Source organism: Artibeus jamaicensis, unplaced genomic scaffold (assembly GCF_021234435.1).
Source record: "Artibeus jamaicensis isolate MK-2021 breed Jamaican fruit bat unplaced genomic scaffold, CSHL_Jam_final contig_685, whole genome shotgun sequence".
Lineage (NCBI taxonomy): Eukaryota > Metazoa > Chordata > Mammalia > Chiroptera > Phyllostomidae > Artibeus > Artibeus jamaicensis.
The window spans coordinates 14,145,277-14,161,622 of NW_026521924.1; the positions used below are offsets into that span (position 1 = coordinate 14,145,277).

Below are 16,346 nucleotides of genomic sequence, written 5' to 3' on the forward strand. Positions count from 1 at the left end.
GTGGTTGTTTAATGTGGCCCGAGGGTGCAGGGCTGACGTGCTGTCTAGTGTCCCCGAGACGTGCCTGATGCAGAGGACGTGTCCGAGAAGCTCCATTCGGGTGTAAATCACAGGGCTGTTGGCGTGAGCGCAGTATGAAGGAATCAACAATCTATATTGAGGAAGGCGTCTTTAAGCGGAAATACACAGAAAACGAGGTTAGCTATCGATCAGCTGATGAAGCTGCTGCGCCCGGAGGCCCGCGGGGACCTGGCCCTGTGTTCTCAGGAGCAACGGTCTGCACTGGCTAGGTCAGGGTCTACGGCAGCTCTGCAGAACACAGCCATTACAGACAAGGAGAACCAACTATACTGGGCACATCTGTCCAGTCCACAGACGTGCACACATTAGGTCTAGTTGTGTTCACGCGTGTGTGCACACGTAATCACACTCATCTGCGTGCTCTCCGCTCCCTGTCCTGAACACTGCCTTGAGCACCAGTGGTCCCCGCTGGGGCGAACGACTATCACGCATGCGCACAGTGGGTACTCAGCCCTGTCTGGATTCCCCGAGCATTAGGTGCCTTCAGCCCAATCACACTTAGGGTCACTTTCCCAATCTGTACCTGAGGTTAATCATTGCCATGACCAGGAAGTGGGGTCAAGCTGCCAAGCACAGCGGCTGGTACACAGCAACCCACAAGCCACAGCTGGGACAGTTTCTGGCAGGCAGCAGGACAGAGCCTTATAAGGCCTGAGTATTTGCCTAGGGTGTGTACGTGGGCCCAGGAGAGCCAATCTTAGGGCTCGTTTCTACTTGGCACACTGACCTTCCTACTCTGGCAGACCTGCCCTCCCTCTGCGCAGCACTGCATCTCCAGTGGGGTGTGTGCTGCAGGAATCCGGAACCACAGGGTCAATGCCAGAGGGGCTCAGAGTCAGGCAACCACAGGGGTCCCAGACCAGCAGCCCACAGTTCCCATAGTGCCCGCAGACAACTTTCCTTGTATGTGCATGTATTTTAATTTTAGTCAGCATTTACAGATTGGGAGCTTTCATATTTTAATAGGTCCAGATTTCTAGCTTGTCTCAAAGAACCCCAAAGATCCTGCAGTGCACGCATCTCATTCCAGCATGGCGAAGGTGGGCCCTCGTTTTATCGGAGCTCTTGCTCTCGCCCCTGGGCTGTCGTGGTAGCCGCCTAGCACTGGAGCCCTAGGCTTGCAGCTCTGAATTCGAGGAGCTGGGATGCACAAGGAAGTCCAGAAGACAGGACAGGGGACTTGGGCTGAGGGGGACATCCCGTGCAGGAAAAGGCTGCTGGGTTAGAGGCACAGCCGTGAGCACCAGCTCTGGCTGCAGGCAGCAAACCGCTCCTCTTCCCACCTGCTGGCACACACCGACCTCCCGCCCAGTAAGAGAAACTCCTGTGAGGCTCTGTTGACACAGTGCTCTCAGGTGTCCCTTCTACCTCCCCCCCCCCACCTGGGGCAGGCAGGGACCGTCACAATCACAGGGGCCCTGGGGAGGCCTGCAGCGCAGGGGCACTGTTCTCAGGCAGGATGCAGCTGGGAACCTAGTTCAGAGCAGACTGACCACGAACCGTAGCTCCCTCATCTGCAAAACAGGGTTTCAACGCCGATGATTTCATTAGATAATTCGGCGAAGGGCCTGGCGCACACTGCCCGATGAACACTAGCTTCTCTCCCTTATTTTATACACCAAGGCCCAGAGACAAGTGAATAATTCATCCCAAGAAGGTCATGAATTAAAACGTGCTCCCTTACCTCTGCCTGGGTGTTTTTCAAACGTTAAATATATTTATGACAGTAGTTATTACAGTCTCAGAGTAGCATATACCTTTAAAAAAAAGTCCAGTTTTGCCACTTAAAGATATACCACTGATTAATTTTCTTGCTGCCTCTTCTAGTTTTTTTCTAGGCACAGAAGAAAACTTTTTTGGGGGGTAATTTCATACAGTTATAACCTTTAAAGCCACACAGTTCATGGTAAATATGGACCTTTGTATCTTTAAAAAATTTAACACAGTGTAAGAATTGCCCATAATATGGTATATGCTTTATTCGAATTATTTTATGGGCTGCGTACCATTTCATTTCATGGATCCTCTCTGTGGAACATTTAGACTTTCTCCCTATCAAAACGAATGCTATAGTAGATATCTTTGTGCATAATCACGTTTCCATATTTAGATTCATTTCCTCAGGATGGGTCCCCAGGGGATGCGTAAGGTCAAAAAGTATAAAGATGCTGCCAGACTGCTTTCCTAGACGGCGGAGTTGCCGGCGGACTCCCCTCCCCCGTAACAGGCACATCAGCTGTGTTTTCCACTCGACAATACCACTGGCACTTAGCCTTGCCTCCTAAAAGGCCAGGAGTTCAAGTTCACACTCAAGCATCACCCCAGATGATCTTTCTGTCTCTTCGGCCCTGTGGTGAAGGGGAACGCCGAGGCCCCCAGGAGAGACCTGGCTCAGTCGTGGCCCAGCTCCAAGACTGAAAGCAAGTCCCCCCAAAGTCCCTCTCACAATGGCAGGGTTTCTCCATGTGGCAGCTCTGGGAGGGCCATCTTGGTCCACATTTACCAAGTGTCCACTGTGCTCGGTCCTCCTCTGACAGTCCCAGTGATCGGGCCAGGAAGGGGCCGGGTGGAGGAGGGCGAGAGTCTCAGGCGCAGAGCTCAGGAGGAGGGACCCTTGAGCAGGGTTCTGAGGGTCTGCACAACTGGCTGTGCAGCTGCCTGTGCAGAAGCCCTCCATTCAAAGCAGGGGACAGGAGTTACCCTGCAGGGGCATGAAGGGGCGAGACCCAAGGGGCTGGGTGTCGCAGACCAGATAGTGTGGGGGCAGGAGGGGAGCAGGGCGCAAGGCTGGGAGTGCCGTCTGAGCCTGCAGGAAGAAGTTCTGGGCAGAGGAGTGACAAGGTCAGGTTTATATCACAGAGGACAACCCTGGACCGGCTCTGATGAGAGGCACCAGGACATCGAGACAGGAGTGGGGGGAGAGCAAAGATGGATTCGAGGGAAACATCAGAGGTGGACTCTCCAGGGCCCCTGGGGCGCTGGGCTGTCGGGAACGTGGGACTGGGCAGAATCGTGGTGGTGACCAGGTCTCGGGGTAGGTAGGGGTAATGGAGGCTAATAGCTGCCCACCGAACATTCAGTGCCCCCTCCCTTAGTAACAGAACCCCATTTTTGTTCAAGGGTGGCAATATAGCCAGTTTAACACACACAAGTCCCCAGAGCGACAGTGGCCTGTGCACTGTCCGTGGCAATGGCTGCACTTGAGAATTTGGCCCATTGTCCTGCAGCCTGTGAGCGCTGCCAGCAGAGTGGGCGCCATGTGTTCAACGGCTGCGAGTCTTCCCAGGTGCTGGGAAAGGGCTGCACTGAGAGTCAGGGCCCAGCCAACACCTGCTGAAGGGAGCCAGGCAGCCCACCAGGCGGCCTGGAGTCCTGAGAGTCCCACGCACCAGCCAGGGACCAGACAAGGGGCCGTGGGAAGAGCCATTTCCCCGGGGACACAGCAGACAGAGCACAGCAGTGGGGGCCACGACACTCAGCTCTGCCACTGACACACAGGTCTAAGGACACATTCTCTCCATCTCGTGGTGCCTCAGGGCCCCCATGTGTAAAATGGAGATAGCGCCCCCCACCTCACAGAGCTGTTGTGACCCCTGACCTCTGCTGTCCTGTCAGCTCTGTCCCCCAGCACATCCTCTCCCGGGCTCACTGTGGGCTTGCCATGCTTCTGCCCATGGGGTGCCCTTTGTCTAGAAAACCCTTCCAAGGTTCCTCTACCTGCTTCTCTTCCAATTCAGGCAGGGACGCCTGGGCAGAGCTTCATGGGACACGGAGTTCGAGTCTGCCCCCCCCCCCCGGGGAGGGCGCTGCACTCGCTGTTTTTAAAGTACTTCTCACCCCAACAGGCCCAGGCTGTGTACACACGTCTCCACCTGGAGACCATCTTTGGAGAGTTCCTGAGCCTATAGACACTCACGCTCCTGCACACCACATTCACACACTCGTGCACATCCTCCCACACAGAGGCATCTGGTTGAAGCGTGTGTGCTGCTGGTGAGCTGTGCGGGGCGGCGGCAGAAGCAGTGAAGTCGCCCTCAGCCTGGCGCCACACAGCCCGGCTCTGCTGCAGCCGGCACATCCCCAACCCGGCCGGGCGTGGCTGCCTGCCCCTGCCTCCCAAAGGCCTTGGGATGGCAACAGAGGGTGCCTGAGGTGCGGGTGGTCGGCTGGAAGGCCGCCCCAGCTGCTCGCCCACAGGCAGTCTCCACCGTGCCCGCCTCACGGCCGGGGTGAGAGGAGCTCGGAAAAGTTACCCGACTCACCCGGAGTCACAGGAGTGAAAGAAGCCAAGGCATCCAGCCCAGGGCCTGCTCCTGCGGGAGGTCGGAGGTCCGTGTGAGCTCTGGCCTGCACCCCACGGGGTCTCAAGCACTCAGGTGCCCTGTCTGCAAAGTGAAGCTGGTGAGACGCGTGAACTCTAGCACCCGTGGGCGCTGCCTTTCCAGGCTTCTAGATGTTGTTGGGGAAGAACGGAATCCAGAGCGGGAGTCTCTCAGGAAGCCGGTCTCTCTCTCTCACACATACATTCACACGCACACTCACATATGTGCAGAGCCCCAAGCTCCCACGGGGCCCTCTGTGGCAAGACTCAGACTGGGAAGAAATATCTGCAAAATATACACTTGACAAAGAACTTCCAGCCGTAATATGTAAGGAATTGTTACAACACAATAATAAGATGACCAACAACCAAACACTTAAAGGTTTAAAAGTGGGCAAAATTTTCGAACAGACACTTCACCAAAGAAGGCTTAGGGATGATAAACCAGCCCATAAAAGGTGCTCAACATCATTACTTATTGAAAAATGCAAATGAAAGCCACGAAGAGCTACGATGCACACCTGTCAGAATGGTTACGATTAAGTGCTGGTGAGGATGTGGAGGGACGGGCGCTCTCGTATGCTGGTGGTCCAGCCGCTTTGGAGACACACTTGGGTAGTTTCTTAAAAACGTAACTACAGATTTACTGAGTAATCCAGCCATTCCACTCCTCGGTATGTACCCAGGAGAATAGGGAAGTATGTTCCTACACAAAGAGTTATACACAAATGCTTCCGGCAGCTTTATTTCTTAAAACACCTCCAAATGTTCAACAAATGAAGAAATAAATGAACCATGGCTTATCCCTCCACGCAATGGAGTACTAACAGCAGTAAAAAGGGATAAACCATTGAGACACAGAAAATGAATCTCCAATAATTATGCCGAGGGAAAGACGCCAGACCCCCAAAAACGTGCACACTGTATGATTCCATTTATGTGAAATTCTAGAGAATGTGAGGTAAACGATAGTAAGAGCAGAGCCGTGGCTGCCGGGGGCAGGTGGGGAAAGGCACAGAGGGAGGAACTGCAAAGGGGCGAGAGGAAACGTCTGGGGGTGATGGAGGCGCCCATCACTAAGTGTGGCGATGGTCTTGTGAGTTGTATACCATGTAGAAACCCAACCGTACACTTTAAACACATGCAGCTTGTTGTGTGCTGACAACAGCTCAATGAAGCTGGCACAGGAGAAGCAGGGGAAGGAACAGCAGCAGGCAGGACAAGTTTTGCTCAGAAAGCCAGGTGTGTGCACACAGACACGTGTGTGGGGTACGGAGCGGCTGCCCGGCCTCTAGGGTTACTCTGAGAGCCACTCAAGCCAGGATTCAACCTGCTACAGACGCCAAGGCTACTTTGCATTTGCTCGTTTTATTTTGTCCAGAGTACTTCCTGTGTGCCTGGCAGGATCTGGGCACTGAGAAGCAGAGGTAAGTCAAATACAGTCCTTGCCTTAGACGGTTCATTCTGTCAGTCACGGCAGAGCCTTGCCGGAATTCAGCCCACACATGGAGCCACGTGCCCCGACCACCCCAGCCGGGCTCCCTTCCCAGGACCTGTCGGAGCTCTTCCGGGCCTGCATGTGGTTCCGGCCTCGTCACCTCCCGGGAGACACCCAGCTCCAGCAGCATCCTTCTATCTGTGCTAAACAGGCATCCACGCCAAACCCCAACTGATTTCTAATAATTGACTAATGAGGTCTGAGTCAAGTCTTCACAGAATCACAGGCATTCGGGGCAGAGAAGAATGAAGGTTTCGAAGCCCAACAGCCATCTGTCTGAAGCTCCATTTCTCTGAACAACATTCCTCAGGCCTGGTTTGAATACCTCCGGTGAGAGGGGAGCTCACTACTGACTGAAGATGCAATGGATCTTTGGAAAACTAGACAAGTTATAAAGTTCTATCTTTCTGACTGCGAATGGAAGGGTATGCCATTTATGAAGCACCTACTGTGTGCTAAACCCTGTGCAGGGTGCTCAGACATGTGAAATTTCTAGTCTAGTTTAATTATCATGCCAACTTTGCTCCGAAGAGGCCAGGGTTGTGATTAGGGCACCCATTTTCACTGCCGAGGAAACAAAGGGTCAGAGAAGCCAGAGACTTGCTCACGGTCACCAGGTGAGTCCGTGGTAGAGACCAAGATGGCCACCAGGCGTGTCTAGCTCCCAAGTCCATGCTTTCTGTTCTTGACCTCTCCAGGCAAAGGGTCTGCCACCTTCTAGGTTTGGACCCTGGTTTCCTTCACCTGGATGCGGACCTCTGGGATTCCTCACAATGACAAGCTCCTGCCAGGCCCACCAAACTCTGAGGCTCCTCACTTCCCAGGCACAGGACCCTCAGAGTGAGAGGCCCCCTCCTGTGGGGGTGGAGAGCGGCTTGCCAGAAGGAAGCCACAAGACAAGGAGCCAGCTCTGGCTGGCCTGCAGCTCCAGTCTGGGCCCAGTAACCTCCCAGCATGGCCAGTCCCTGCAGGGCAGCAGGGGTGTGCAGGGAGGGTCAGGTGCTGTTCACCCCCTGACAGCGTGAAGCGTAGCAGGTGCCTCAGAGCCTGGGCTCTGAGAAGGGGCTCTGGGGGTCCGGAGAGGGGCCCTGAAAGATGGCATTTGAGCTGCGCCTTGAGACAGACAGGAACACGGGAGACAGCAGTGGTGGCAGGAAGAAAATTGGAGGCAGAGGGAACCGGGGTGAGTAAAAGTAATTGAGGTGGAAAGGAATGGCCCATGGAGCGAGTGCTGCAGACCTGGGGCAGAATGCACCCGAGGGCCCCTTAGGGACATCTCTGAAGTGACAAAGCTTCCCAATGCTCTTCTCTAGGTCTCAGGCAGGCTCCTTCCAGCGAGGCCCCAGGCTGGGAAAATCACTCTTATGAATCCAGCTAAGGGCTGAGGAGGAAGGAATGGATATCCACAGGCCTGAGAGGACAAAGAGGGAGAGAAAGAATGAGGAAGCAAAGGAAGGAAAAGGGTGGTAGTGGTGGTCATGGAGGACGCAGGCCCCGGTGCCAGGGACTTGGTAGCTCAGCCCTACGTAACGGCTGTGGGACCGTGGGTGGGCTGTTAAATCCCCTGTGACTCCACTTCCTCCATAATAGTACTTCCCTCTGCAGAGCTGCAGGACGATGCTCTAAGGTACACACCCTGCACCTGCTGTGCAGTGTAGCTTCTTCTTTAGCCCGGACAAGAGCTGGGTTGCAGAGGGGCAGGGAAGCAACTGACGTGTGTCGAGAGGGGGCATCTGCTGTATTCCCGGCCCTTCCACACACAGGACCTAGCAGACCCCTCTTTGGTGGACGGGAACATGGCCCTGGGGGTAAGGGATTGGGCTGAGATCCCAGGCTAACAGGCAGCAGAACTGGAGATGACTCTGAAGCCAGCGCTCACCCTGAGCAGCAAGTAGCTCCTAGGAGGCCCCGGGCTGCCGCAGTGGAATAAGCCAAGCCTCCCCAAACGCTGGCTCTGTGCCCCAAATGTGAAGAAGATGGCCTAGGCTGTCCCTCTTAGGCCCTATCATGGCCTTCACAGCAGAGGCGAAGCTTGGCGTGCCTTTCTCCCCACCAGGCTTGGTGTCCAAAGTCTGCCACTCCCGAAAGGGAGGCTGGGAGGAAGGTGAGTGGTGCAATGAGGGGAGGTAAGAGGTGGAAGTGGAGCCAAACTGGCCTCCGCAGGAGACTTTGGGCAAGACCCAGGGTTCGCCGTGCCTCCATTCCCACCATTTAAAAACTCAAGAGAGCTGGGAGATGCCCTCTGCTGAGGGGCCCCAGCCCTGTGGCCCAGCCAGACCGGTGCACTCACTCCCCTAGGGTTTGTTCCCACGCCCTTACTCTGCCAGACCTTTAGCTCCTGCACTAGTTCTTCCTCCACCTCCAGGAAGTCTTCCTAGATAGTCCCAGCCTACAGTTATTCTTTCTCCTGGGAACGCCAGTGGCACCCACCACTCGCAACACCTGTGACTGGTCCTACTGGAATTCCAGATCCTCTGGGCTGCAAGACTGTCAAGCACGGCCATTCCAAACTCCATCCCCCTTGCACGAACTCCTTCCAGAGTGTCCAGACCTCTGTGCTCAGCCCAGGCGCCCTCCAGTGACTCTACTTTGAGTATCTGCAGACAGTTATCGCTAACCCCTGAAGAGTATTCTGTCCCGACAGTGTGGGAAGCCACGTGTAATACACCCGGGCTGGGGTCCCGACCCCACCGCTCCATGGTTACATGTAACTCTGTCCAGTGTCCTCTTTCCGAAGGTCCCAGTTTTCTCAACTACAAACCCCCTACCTCACCAGGGGAACTGTGCTTCATCATCTGTGTGTGGTAGTTTCATTATTTTTTATCATTAATCACTAGTTTAGAGGCAACACGGCTTAGGGGAGAGCAGAGCTTCCCGGCCAAGCAGCCCAGCACTGACGTGGAGGCTCCGCTGCACAGCGGCCAGGCAACTGGACAAACCGCACCCTCTCCGCGCCTCCGCGTCCTCACCTATACCCTGACCTGCCCACGTGCTGGGTGGGCCTGAACTGTTAGCTGCCCCTGTGCTCGCTGACCCGCACGCGTCCTGACCTTTCTTCTGGAACTTCGCGGTGTTCCAGGTTATAGCGCGCACGCAGCCGCCCTCTCCCGGAGCTTCTCTGCGTGGAGGGCGGCGCGTTGTGTGCCCTGCAGTCAGTCCCCGTTTCCACCCTCTGAAACGGTACTGCACGGCTAGTGCCCAATATTCAGTGACACACCCAACGGCAGCTGTCATTAATATTCTGATGAGTCAGGCCCTGGGCACCCTCTGTGTACCTTTACCAAGCCAAAAAGCCCCCCGAGGGTAGGACTGCGTCTCGGTGCCTGGACGCTCCGTGCATACTGGTAGAATGGATGGATGTAAATACTTCTCTGCGTTTCCCCACAGTGGCCGGGACAAAGCCGTACCACGGTAGGCGCCTGATGAATATTTGATTAACTGGAGCCGCACAGTATAAACTGTCATTAGAGGCTCCAATCTGAATCCCAGGATGCCCTGAGACCTGGTCAGCGCGGCTGCCCCTCCTAATCCGGAACTCCGCGAGGGCTTTCTCAGAGGACGCTCTAGGCTTCCTCCACAACCAGGTCCCCACTTCTCCTCAGGGGTGGTCGTGTGGCAGAGATGTACACACAGAGACTGCTGACGGCTCGGACCTCACACGGTGCAAGCAGAGGGTGGCAGGACCTCGGCAGCAAGGCCAGTGTGTCTTCCAAAGGCCAGGAGCCACCCCTCCCTGCCACCGAGGAGCCGCCAGAGCCTCTCGCCACGCCCGTCTCTCAAGGTGGCTTCTGTGCCAGGCTGCACGGGCCATCAGCCAAGTTCCCACTTCTGAGGCTGCCGACCGAGATTCCAAAGACCCTGGGCTAGGGAAGCCCGGCCAGTGCCAACTTCAAGGGGGCACAGAGGTGTCTGGAGGCCTCGGTCCCTAGAGACTCAATCCCGACAGGGCCGCAGAAAGGGACACAAACAGGACCTTTGAAGCAGAGAGCCCAGAAGCAGACAATCACCAGCCGCCAAAGGAACGTGGTGCCCAGCCTCACAGACAAGGCAGGCCCTGGCCCAGGCCCCCCTTTGCAGCCTCATCTCCCATCTCCGCCCCCATGCTCAGCTGACATCCACCAGGCACTACGTGTCCAGCATCTGGAACTTAACACCACAGGACACAGACGGATGACCTGCCGCAGATACAGTTTAATAGGTGCATTTAAAATGTTGCCTAGTTGGCTACATGTTAAACATTAAGAGATGTCACAAACAAACATCCAGATTTCTGTCTTAGAAATCAGAACATCTGACGGTATTGGGCCCAGGTGCCGGCTAGCAGCTGCCTCCTTCAAGCAAGCACTTTTCAGTTTGCTATAACCCCCAAACAGCCCAACCCATTCTGCCCGTGTAGACAACCGGGTTTGCGGTCTCTCACTTCGCATGCATCATTATGGCCTGTGGACTTCCTGATGACCTTATGAGGTAGACAGCATCATTTCCCCATTTTTCAGATGAGGAAACAGAGGCTCTGAGAAAAAAAAGTAACTTGGCCAGAGTTCAAACCCAAGCAGCCCGAATCCAAAGTCAAACACAAGGACACTAGTCTGCGGTAAAATGAGCAAAATACAGGCAATGCAGTGAGTGTTTCATGAAGCAAAATGCATTCAATTGAAGGAGTACCTTTTCCTTCCCTGGAATTACCTAGCCTTCTTTCTCTGGGGACAGAGGTGTTACAATGCTCTTTCACTATACGATGGTGATAATAAACAGGACTCAACCATCACTCGAGGATGGCCAGGTAGCTCGGCTGGTTAGACCCTGGTGCTAATAAATGCCATTTGAATGTTCTTATAAGGCAAAATAAAACCCTGGCTAACCTAGGAGAGCTCCCCCAAAGTATGCATATTTGAAATTGAAGTCTGGGGGCCACCGCTCTGCTATGAAGCCCTCCTGTCCCAGAACGCCAGCACGCTTCCGCTGCTCCTCCTGGTTCGAACCGCCTGTATCTGCATCTCATCCTAACGCCGAAGAGGCGGCTTTTGAACCGGCCGTTCCCAAGCTCTCTCCCTGCAGCAACCCCACAGAGCATTTGTTCACGCCTCTTGTTGTGGTTATCTCATCCTTCCTCGAGTTACAGTTATCCAGTTATCAGTGTCCTCCCCACTCCCGCACCCCCTAAAGTGGCTACAGAACAGAAGCAAGAGCTGCTGAATTGTGAGCCAGTCAGAGCTTGAAAAGCCCTTAGAGATCACCTTTGACTCTCATTTTGCAGGTGTGGAAACATAAGGGCCGGGCTTCAGGCCACCCAGGGAGCCTGTGGCAGGGACAGCAGAGCCCAGGTGAGTCCCCTAACTCCCCAGCCCTGGCTCTTCCCACTGCACCGGGCTGCTTCCCAGAGAGTCCCTCTTGGTTGACTCAGCACCTCAATTTGGAGGACAGTGCAGAGCATGTGATAAACGCTTCATAAACATCTGTTTATTAAGAAGTGCAAAGCAACCAAGGGAACACAGGCGTCTCCCTGTCCAGGGCCCTGGGCTCAAGCTTCACAGCACCTGCGTCAAACCTTCCCCCAGTACGAGTTGCCCATCCGGTGCAGAGATGGCCCCTCAGGCCTCGGGTGACCTGGATGCAGAATGACTGCACACAGCAGAGAAGCGCCATTCCCATCGGGCCAGAGCTGTGCTCCCAGCCTTGCTGAGTAATCCTGGGTAATGCCTTCACCTCTCCGGGCTGGGTGCTGCAGACAGGAGGAAGGCTGAGAAAAGACGTGAGGAAGAGGTCCCCAAGCCTACTGCGAGGTTGCAGGTGCCCACCGGGCTTTCCCAGAGGAATGAATGTCAGAGCCCTGTCTCTGGACGCACGTAGGGCTGAGAAGGTTTGCACCCACCGGGACAGATGGAAGCTCCACCAGAACGTGCCACAGAGTGAGCCTGAGTTGTCCCCCAGACGTCTGCGGCCACGTTTTGGGTTCAACAACCAACGAGTCTCTAAAACTGTTTGGTAATATCCAAAGCTAGGTAGAACATGTATCCTCCTCCTCATTATCATCACACACAAACGCAATACCAAAAATAAGGGGTTGACAATGGTGCCATCTCTCTAAAGCTTTCCTGACTGCTGAGTGGGAAGGACCACCCTTCTCCCTGACCCACTCCACCCCACGTCAGTGTCATCACAGTTCCCAGACCATTTAAGTATTTGTCTCCTTGGTCAGCCGCAAGCTTCTTAAACTGAAGGTGAACTCTTACTCTTTCCTGTATCCCGTGCACTTATCCAGGGCGTGACTGACAAATAAACAAATGCTGATTAATGTTTAGCTAGACAAGGAATCCCCTCCACTCCTCTTCTGGGCCAGCGTGGCATTCAGGTCTTTTAGAGCCAGTAGATGCATCGGCCCATTTGGGGGATGGGAGCACCGACATTCAGAGGGAACTGGCTTCCGCAAAGCTGATCAGTCAATGAGACGGCCCAGGCTGACAGGTCTCCCCGACTCCCAGTGCAGACCACCCTCTTCCAGCAAAACCTTCTCTGGTTCCACCACAGATCAGCTATGTGACTCTGGGCCAGACCCCTTGCCTCTCTGCCCCGGCTTTCTCATTGCAAAATGGGTGAGATCCTAGTGCCCACATAACGGGATCGTCCGAGCAATAAAAAAAATGAACCCCTGTAAGACAACACCACGCACAGGACAGGCTCAGACAGTGTGTCTGTCGTGACTGTCATTCACTCCTAGCCGCCCTCCGTGGTAAAGGGGCACCCGCCACCCACGCGTACAGCAGGGCTCACAGTGAAAGGAGGGCTTTTCAGCACTGACTTACGCACTCTCCCCCCAGCCGGTGCTCTGCGGTGATCACTTTGGGGAAACCCCTTTCCCTTCTCAAACCCCTGCGCACACGTGCAGCGCACACAGCTCACAGCGCTGACAGTGAGGTCTGACGGGGAGGCAGCGAAACCTTCGTGCCAGCACGCTCTTCCGAGTCAGACAGACCCGCGGTCAGGCAGGAGTTCTGCCGCTTCCAGCTGCGCAGCCTTAGGCGAGTCGACCTCTCTAAGCCTCGGTCTCATCACCTTTCAACCGGGTTCACTTCGTCATGAGGATTACCTGCGATACTCATGGTCTGGCGCTCCATCAATGATACCGAGAGTAATACTGGTCTCAAGTTTACCCAACAAAATCCACTAGAAACAAATGTCAGAACCAGAAGGGGCCTTAGGAATCAGGTAATCCAGTCCTCCAAAACCGGAGGCCCAGAGGCCTAGAGTGGAGGTGAGACTGGCCCAAGGTCACACAATGAGGCTGCAGAGTGAGACTTGGGACCTGGGTCTCCTCTGATTTTCTACTGTGCATCCATTTTGACCAACTGATTCTTCTTCTCTGCCACCCCCTGCCCCAAACACAGCAAGTGGACAGCATCACTCTTCCCAATTGTCTTCCCTTGACGGTCGTATTAGCACCATCGGCTTACTGACAATGCCACTCTCCCAGGCACATCTGGCCCCCTTGAACCTGACTTGAGGAGAGGGTAAAACCTCTGGTGGCCGCTGGCGATCGTGATGGCAACAGTATTAGAACAGAAATGACAACCGACAAGTGCGCAATGCCCTGGGCTTCAAAGTGCCCTCGCCCACACCTCCAACAACACATCCCAGCAACTGCTCCCTAACCTAGTTGGCTTAGGGGCGTAACTTCCTCAAACTCACTGAAGACCTACTTTGCGCCTAGCCACGGACTAGAGGTTGGAGACACAGAGCAGTAAGGGGGCCTCTGCAGGGAGGACATAGGGCAGGTGGAGACAGCACAACTTCTTTTGGCCGAAACGGTACAGCAGCAAAATGTCCCCCCCTTCCCACGGGGAGACTTCTTTCCCGTGCTGTCAGGAGGCAGACTGTGGAACAAGCCAGAGCAAGGAAGGGTGAAGGCGAGGCTGAAGATGAGAGCAGGAGTGAAGGTAAAGAATAGAAAATCCGGACACCAAAAGCTCAGCTGCCTCGTCTCGGGGAGGTTCTCGTGTGAGACCCCGGGGAGGGTAAGGGAGCAGCCGCGGGGCCATCTGACATCAGGAGGCCTTGGTCCCTGCCCCTCCGCTGGCACCCAGGAGTCTGAGGCTGCTGTTCTCTTCAGAACTCTGCTCTCAGAAGCCAAGATTTTCCAAAGACAGTGCTGGGCTGTATGTGCCTCCTTGGGACCATCATTTGCTAAAATGATGTCACAGCCCTTGCAGTGGAAACATTTCTGTCTCCTGGTTGCTTCCTAGGCCCTCAGCCCAGCAGCCCAGCACACCCTGGCATTCACTGCCCCTGGGCAGGGGCACCATCCACAGGGGTGGAGAAGAGACTGGCAGGGGTGGGGTGGGGTGGGGAGAGCACTACGAGAAGCCACTCCTCTTTTCCCAGTCTGTCTGCCAAATCCCGTCCTGTCTCTGAGGACCTACTCCGTGCTGGACACAGGTGCAATTTTAAGTGTTTCCTTTAGCCCTGACATCAGCCCTCTGAGACATGTACCCTCCTTCCAGATTTACAGGTGAGGGAACTGACGCATGGGAAGGGAAGTAACTTGACCCAGGTTACCCCAGTGAGGGCACAGGGACGCCCGCCCAGGGCTGCCTGACGCCTTCGGTTCCACGAGACCCACAAGGTCAATGTTTCACCTGAGAAGTCCAGAGTTGAAAGCGATCAACTGAGGAAACCCTACTTATTTCACGCACTCAAGTTTAAACCCTGGGTTGCTTTAAGACAGAGGCCCCCTGAGGTGTTAGAGCCGCTTGAGTGGCACATCACCATTGTCTGGACCATCTAATCCAACCCCTGCATTGAACAGAGGAGCAGAAAGACACCCACGCCTAAAGAATTTTAAAATGGCTACTAGTGGCCTAGCAGCAAGCAAAGGGACCAGAACCCCAGTCTGCCGCACTTTGCCCACACCGCCCGGCCTGCGGAGATCGCCTTTTCCCAGGGAGCAACTCCAGCCCATCCCACACCTGCAGACAGGCAGAGCTCACAGAGGAAGCCGGCAAGGAGTAACCAGCCCCTCCTCATCTGCAGGGCCGAGGATGGGGCTACATATGGGGCTTCCCCGGCCAGGCCAGGAGAACAGCTCAGCTCCACATCCCATGGAGGCTGCGGGGAGACTGAGGCCTGAGGCCGTGATCTCTCACCCTAGAGGTCATGGGCATTTTTTCCAGATCTACTGCAGGGCCCTGATGCTTGGGGGGGAGGGGCAGGGGGGATTAGGGGAAGGAGGCAGTCACTGGCCCTTGACCTTGGGTTGGGTGTGGGGTTCCATCCTTCTCCCACCCCCAGGTACCCCTCTCCTTCTCCAAGAGAAAAGAGGCTTGAATGTTTGCCAGATGCTGGAAGAGGAAAACAAATGGGAATAGGGTAGACCCTAAAACCCTCCTAATCGCCCACCTTGGGCATCTTTCCTGTTGCAATTAGCATCCCCTAGTTGTGAATTTCAGGGTGGTGGTGGCGGCAGGGGGGTGCAATTAGAAGGATGTAGGGGAATGAAGGAGGGTGAGAATGAGTCACAGTTAACCCCTCCTCGGCCGGTGCCCTCAGAGGATTCTACCGCAGCGAGCGGCCCCCGCCCGCCGCCCACCGCGGTGCAGCGCACGGGTCCCTCCTGGCCCGCAGCGGCCTCCTCACCTGTGTCCACTCGCCCTCCGCAGCTCGGCCGGCTCGCACCACTTCGGCCCCGGCTTGGCGCAGCGCCTCTGCAGTCGCTGCTGCAGCTGCCTGGCCCTGATCAGCAACCTGCGGCGGCGGGGGGAAAAGGACAGACAGATGCGGATGAATGCGGGCGGAGACACCCGGGTAGCTGAGCCCTCGGCCGCTGACAGCTGGGCCGAGCCACGGCCGCGGACCTGGGAGGGCAGGCTGCCTCGCTCTGCTCGCCGGTGCGGTCCGCGTCTCCCCTCCCCCGCCCCGCACTTGGCACTCTGGGCTGCACAGGGCGCCGCTGGGGGGGTGACCCCGGAGGTCCCCAGGGTCCCGTCATCACCTGCGGAGGCTTCCATGGCTTCGGCTGCCCCGCCAGGGCGGCCGGACTGCTCTCCGGAGTCCCTGCTGGAAGCGCTAACTGTGTGCGCGCAGGGGCTGGGGCTGCCGGGAGGGAGGGGCAGGCAGGGGAGGGGGAGGCGGACGGAAGGGACCAGCCAGTCCACGGCTCGCAGGCGGCTGCGTAAGCGGCTGGTCTTCACTTTCCTTCTTAAAGAGATAGTTGGCACCTCGCTCCGAAGGGCGTGGGAATGGGGGCGCGAGCGCGGAGAGAAGCGTCCTCTCGCACTGACTCACCGGCCTGTGCTCACAGCTGGGCCGCGGGGCCTCGCCGGAAGCGCGCTGGTTCCGGACAGGCTGTGTGACCCCCGGCGAGTCCCTGACCTCTCTGGGCCTCGGCTTTCTGGCTTGTGACACGGGACGGTGAGACCAATCTCGCTTCCCGGCACACAGTTGACTTACGTG

The 16,346-nt window shown here is 56.0% G+C and overlaps 1 protein-coding gene across 3 annotated transcripts in view; it reads right to left on the reverse strand.

Annotated features, from left to right (window-relative positions):
- SNPH (syntaphilin) overlaps window positions 1–15,990 on the reverse strand; it is a 38,379-nt gene extending 22,389 nt beyond the window's left edge. For all 3 annotated transcript variants that reach the window (XM_037143150.2, XM_037143149.2, XM_037143148.2), the window contains exons 1-2: window positions 15,886–15,990; window positions 15,531–15,638 (exon numbers count right to left, since the gene is read on the reverse strand). The gene's annotated coding sequence lies outside the window, so the exon portion shown is untranslated. The remainder of the gene's footprint in view (window positions 1–15,530; window positions 15,639–15,885) is intronic.
- Window positions 15,991–16,346: the final 356 nt, after the last annotated feature.